This window comes from Photinus pyralis, unplaced genomic scaffold, assembly GCF_008802855.1.
Source record: "Photinus pyralis isolate 1611_PpyrPB1 unplaced genomic scaffold, Ppyr1.3 Ppyr1.4_LG2, whole genome shotgun sequence".
In the NCBI taxonomy this organism is placed as follows: domain Eukaryota; kingdom Metazoa; phylum Arthropoda; class Insecta; order Coleoptera; family Lampyridae; genus Photinus; species Photinus pyralis.
Window position 1 is genome coordinate 32,201,457 of NW_022170403.1, and position 6,358 is coordinate 32,207,814.

Below are 6,358 nucleotides of genomic sequence, written 5' to 3' on the forward strand. Positions count from 1 at the left end.
GTCTACTGCTTAATAATATATTACTGTATTGTATACTTTTTGACTAGACTCACGATATATAATAATCACTACATGTACCTACTTACTAACAACAAAATTTGCATTTACTGCCCAAGGGAGTGAGGGGGTGTAATTAACCGTTATAGTACAAACAAATTTCATAGGCGAATGGCCCTAGAAGCCGAAGTCTCAGGTGGGGTTTTAGTGGGTGAGAGTCCCACACTACTCCGGACTTTTCCATCCGGAGTGTGCATAATGCATTTCCCCACCTGACAAAAAAAAAAAAAAAAAAAAATTTCATACCTCCAGAAAAAGTATCACGTTCTGATTGGAGATTGCACGTAACAATTGCTATTGTTTTTTACGTATTAACGTACATTTGAATCGAATGTAAGTAATTTTGTATTACAATGCATGAAATATACTACCTATTACTATTTACTTAATGTACGAGTACGCATAACTTATAGTAGGTTTATTTAAAAAATAACTAATACAGAAACTTCCACCCCAATGATGAGTTATGTGCGGCATTTGTAAAATGATATGAACTAAAATTGTAAAATACTTGAAGTCATTGGCGAATTCAAGCAAGGGTTATGTAACGACAGATACCCTCAATGATACCACAGACCATGTATTTGGTCTATGCTATTACCTACTAATGATGGATCATACGTTACCTTATACCATGTAAATTGTTCCACAAGTGTGAATCATTTTTAAATTCATTGAACATTACACACAAACAGGTAGCAAGTTGAATATGAGGATAAAAATCAACATTCCTCAGAGAAACGGAAGACTGAAGGAGAAATAAGAATTAACAACTTGTAACATGCGAAGAAAATGCAAAATAAAGTGACGTTACGAAGGGCTTATTAACGCATTTTGCAACCTTGTACCACTTAATACCCCGACAATTTCTCATGGCACTTGGAGAACCACAATTTTTTGTACTTTAATGGTTAATTACACCCCCTCACCCCCTTGGATAGTAGATGTCAATTTTATTGTAAGTAGATGTGGTGATTATCAATAGTTTGAGTCTAGTAAGAAAGTGATACTCTATTTGTGAGGGTATGAAATTAATTTTTTTGTACTTTAATAGTTAATTACACCCCCTCATCCCCTTGGACAGTGGATGCCAATTTTAGATGTGGTGATTACCAATCGTTTCAGTCTAGTCAGAAAGTGATTCCTACTCTATTTTTGGAGGTATAAAATTACATTTTTTGTACTTTAAGTGTTGATTATACAATCGCAGGTATTGTTGTGTTGTTATTAGTCTCTGAAAAAATAGTATAGAACTAGGCGAATGCTTCTGTTATCATATAACACCAATACAGTAGTAATGTAAATGTACGTCCGATATACCTCAACCCTTTCCTTCTGAACTAACTCCAAAAGAAGAAGAGGAAACACAACTATACTTGGAGACACCAGACCAGCTAAGTTTACCAATAGAAAAAATCACCATAGCAGAAGTGATATCGGTAAGTAAGTCGGAACTAAATCCTAAGAAAGCACCAGGCTAAGACCTAATGACAGGTGAAGTTTTAAAACAATTACCAAAGAAAGGATACAAACTAATAACGGCCATATTTAATACCATCTTAAGATTGAGCCATTTCTCAGCCCAATGGAAGGTGGCTCAAATAATATTCATACTTAAGCCAGGAAAACCTCCCGAAGAAACGACATCTTATCGCCCGATCAGCTTATTACCAATAGCATCTAAAGTCTTTGAAAAACTCTTACTAGGAAGAATCAAACCAATTCTCAACCAACATGATCTCATACCACATACTGCGCATGACTTTCACGCAACGAGTGGCTAGACCAGTCGTTGCGTTCGATTAACTTATCAAGGTCAGTCGATGTGAATAAAGCACATCTTCGGGAATCGACGCCCAGTGCAGCGAACAAACACGGCGATCTAGAGCGGTGGCGCGCGACCGCTGCACGCACAATTTGCCCGCCAGTTCGCGCTCCATGTCTCGGAAGAAAACACGCCATGACAGAACAACTAATTGAGTTAGTGAGAGCTAATCCAATTTTATACGACCCTAAAGGAGTATAAAAATATAAAAAATGATCAAAGTCCTCGTTTGAGATCGAAGGGACTTCAGCGCATTTTTGTGTGGCAGATCAGTATTCTATTAGCCACTTTCGACTCAACCATCAATAACAGATCTTGTCGAAGGCTACTACATTCACTAACCGCTTCCCACTTTCCCCGTGCACCCGCAATTCGCTTTTAAAGTTTTGACTTATAACAGTTTGTTTCGTTCCCTATGTTTCTTCCGTATGTATGGTTGGTTGCCTGTTAAAATAGAGTACAGATTCAGTATTTACATTTTAAAATCCAGTATTGTCCTTGTCCTTGTGATAACATTCCTTTACCCTTTATCTTCTTTTCCGGTCACTTTTGATTTAACAATCGTCTATCCTGCATTTGTTTCATCAATACTCTTGAAAATTTGCATCCCTTAATTATATAAGGATCTCCAAGTTTATTGGTGAGATATTTCAATTATACTATCCATTGGTAACGCAATTCGCGTTTGAATATTTGACTCCACCATCAGGAAGATCGTGTCGGGGGCTACCACATTCCCTTTGGCGGTACCCACTTCCTACGTATCGTTCACCCGCCATTCGCGGTTGAAAATTTGACTACACCATCAGTAAGATCGTGTCGCGGGCTACCACATTCCCTTTGACGGTACCCACTTCCGACGTCCCGTTCACTCGCAATTCACTTCTATTGGCGGCACGAGAAAGAGAGACAGCGATTCGAGATTTACGAAACGTTAAACCGCGTGAGTTCGCAACGGAAGATAAAAGGCGCCCGAAGTTGACTACTTCTCGAAGACGCGCGCGCGCGCCTCGCAAAAGGTCGTTAATTTCGCCCCTAGGACAAAAAACAAAATTCCGCCACGCAAGAGTTGTGCGCGTTTACAACATCTTTCCGACGACACCAATTTGAAAAGAATCGGACCAAAACTGTAGTAGAAGATAGGAAAAACCTGAAAAACCTTCACGTTAGTATACTACGCTCGAGGATGACGCCCAGATGTCGCCAACCCCACATCATGTAGCCATGTCCCTAAGGTTGACAAATTTCACGGCCTTGTAGATACACGTACACCCGTTTGCCTTTCTACAAGAGTTCTACGCGCCCACATTTGCATCCAGCCAGCCAGCCAGCCAACCAGCCAGCCAGCACACCAAAGTGAGATTAAAAGCTACTTTTTACAAATAAATTTGCAAAAATGCGCTAAAAATTGGGGTGGGGCGTTGACCATTCGCATGTGGCTCAAGTGGTCCCACTGAACCCCCGAACATTCACATGCCATTTGATGGTACCAGAGATGTGAACATTCCTCCAAATCAATTAGCTTCAATGTTTAATTGTATCAGTTTGTGATGTTGATGTTACATATCCGACAGTTTTAAATGGAACAGTTCCCGTACAAATTTTATGCAGGCGAAATGCGCGAGTGTTATGTCACTGGATATATTTTGGCGCGAATCTTAATAATTCAATTGCATAATAACGGAGGCTCGCAAGTAGCTGCCCGTGATGGATTTTCAGTCGAGCGAGAAAGAGAAAGTTTCCGGAGGGACGCGGCAGAAAATAGGTAGCCGGTGCATGTGCTTGATTAACGAATCTAGATCAATTTTAATTTCTAATGTTCCTACGTAGCAATTTAATTGAGTATGTACCTTTTTAAAAGTTACAAATTATCTTGCATTCTTTTGATTTTTGGGGAATTACCTTATGTGATAGATCTCAAAACGTTATTATGTATACATGTTATATACCAATATTATACCTCTTTTTTATTATTATTATGATGAGATAGGTCATGTCCTAGCTAAAGACCTGAGCTCTAACCAAAAACACCAATGCAAATATGTCATATTGCGTACATCTGCCCGTGAGACCCTGGTGTGAATGTCGAACTCCGTTACGTAATAGCATTCATTTCTGTGAATGGCGGTAGCATTCGATTACCATAACATCTTAAATATCAACGTAAAAATCATGATTTGAAGGGAATTCAATTCTCCGATGTTGTCATACAGGTTGAAAACTAGTATAATGCAATAAATTGTAAAATGCAAATTGGAAAAGAAGTAAGAAATTAAGTGAGCACATTTCCTGGAAGGTTTTCAGTAACTCTTTTTCCTTCCTTGTGATCAATGAAAACCCTACTCTCGGTTGTATTTGAAGTTTGCGAATGTTTTCACGATTTAAATAAATTTCGCTTTGCCCCCTCCCCCCCGTTTCCGCGATTTTGTCGTTCAACTTTTCAGATAAGGTCGAAGAAGATTAGAAGAGGTAAACGCGTCAGAAAGTATGCAATGTTAAAATTCGTGGGCCAAAAAAGATTGTCAGAACTAAATTGTTATAATGCTCATTTTTGTATAATAATAAATAGGGCGCAATTATATCCTCGAAGACATTCGCGTTGGGAACGGAATGATTGGCTGCGATACTCCTTCCAAGTCTAATTCGCACAAAAATCCTTTTACTTCACGAAGCTGGTATGGCTATGAATTCATGGTCATACTGATTTGTGTGAAGTAAACTGATTCATGGTGTGAAGGAGACCAATCGAAGAATAATTGCAGTCAATCTTAAGTTACCGAAAGATGATTTTCGCTATGCACTGTTCACTTTTCCCCCACTGCTAAATACACAAAAAATAAAATGCAATAGACCCATGCACAAAAAACAAAAAATCCTACCTTTATAAGGGTGCTCTTCTGGAATCTGAAACAAAAAAACATACGTTAGGAGAAGAAAAGATTTGCCAATTTTCAAAATGAATGGAAATATGCAAGTACGCCTTAAAAAACTAATTCTGCCGAAAAAGCGTCATTTTAATCTGCTGCAATGGTTATCAGTGGGGTAGTTTTTGTTCTTGTATATAGGGGATATTATGTTTATATAAATAATCATAACATTTACCCTTTAATTTAAGCTCGCTTTAGAAGAGACATACACTGGATGACGCACTCTGCTACCCACGAATGTTGACATTTCCTGACTTCTGGAAAACAGGCATGGCAAGTTGGAGGTACCTAACTGAAAAGTAAAAAATTATATCACAAAAAGCACATCGTCCCAAGTTGGTAAGAATAATGTTTGTATAGGTAGCTACATTTAGTTACCTACTAAGAATTTGTGAATGGCACGACAAGAAAATGGAAGAGGTCTTACCTCGTTTTCGGGACCGTATTCAGCAGTATTGAGGGATGACTTGAGCCAGATCTCAGCAGGGAAGAGTACTCAATTTCTTCTTGCTCTGCGAACAATCGAAAACGTCTATTAGGTCAATCATGCAGGTTAAAACCTATCGGGTCTGTTCGATTATTAATGAATTATGCAACCAGTTACGGTACAAATCATCGTCTATCAGGGACGAGTTTACATTAACCAATACGTAAACAAGCGAACATACCCCTATTGTAATGTAATTACTTACCTTCCATTACAACTTTTAAGCTAATCATCGTACACTACTAAATGAGGTATAACAATCCACGAATTCGCTCAGCTTGGTAACGGAAAAATTGACTGAAATACTGTCTGGTTTACAGAAAACCAGTTTACTTCAAAAAACTAATATGGTTATGAAATCATAGTCACACTGGTTGATATAAAGTAAACTAGGTAATTGATAGAGGACAGACACTAGTGAGAGAGTAATTGCAATCAGTATTACGTCACCAAGAAGGTGAGATGGTCACAACTCACTTAGTACTGTGCTATGACAGGTACAAGTTGTCGTAGATTCTTCATTGTCACTGTATTATGCACTATTACTCCCCCCCTCACTGATAAATACACAAAATAGAAAACCAAACACCAGCATGCAAAAGGAAAAAATCCTACTTGATCAGGCTTGCTTCCTGGAAATCTTGAAACAAAGGACACACACGTTACGTTAAAAAGATTAAACCAACGAACGTATCATCAAATTAGTGTAGGTATCCCATAACTAAAATTATCATGTTAACGTTAATCTTCCTCTACCAGAGAGTCAAACAAGGAAACGCTAGATTTTGTGGATTTATGAAAAGATGGGAATATCAAAAATCCTAGTAAAGCCTCTATAACTAAAGAACAGCATATTTCGGCAACTACATACAGAGAAGAACTTAATGGTCTGCTATGGAGCAATTGTCTGTCAATATTAGGGAAACACTACCACATATTTCTTGATGTGTCATCCCAACCAACACATATTCATCTTCACGATATGGATCTAAAAACAAAGGAAGGAAAAGGCAGCTGGTATTACTCCCAAAGAACTGAACTTCATATCGCGCCAACTAGGCA

At 38.3% G+C, this 6,358-nt stretch overlaps 1 long non-coding RNA gene across 1 annotated transcript; it reads right to left on the reverse strand.

The window, feature by feature from the left end:
• Nucleotides 1-4,757: 4,757 nt before the first annotated feature.
• LOC116162641 lies at nucleotides 4,758-5,809 on the reverse strand. Its single transcript, XR_004143575.1, has 3 exons — nucleotides 5,237-5,809; nucleotides 4,985-5,097; nucleotides 4,758-4,786 (listed from the first exon to the last, which is right to left on the reverse strand). It is a non-coding gene; the product is annotated as an uncharacterized LOC116162641 (long non-coding RNA).
• Nucleotides 5,810-6,358: the final 549 nt, after the last annotated feature.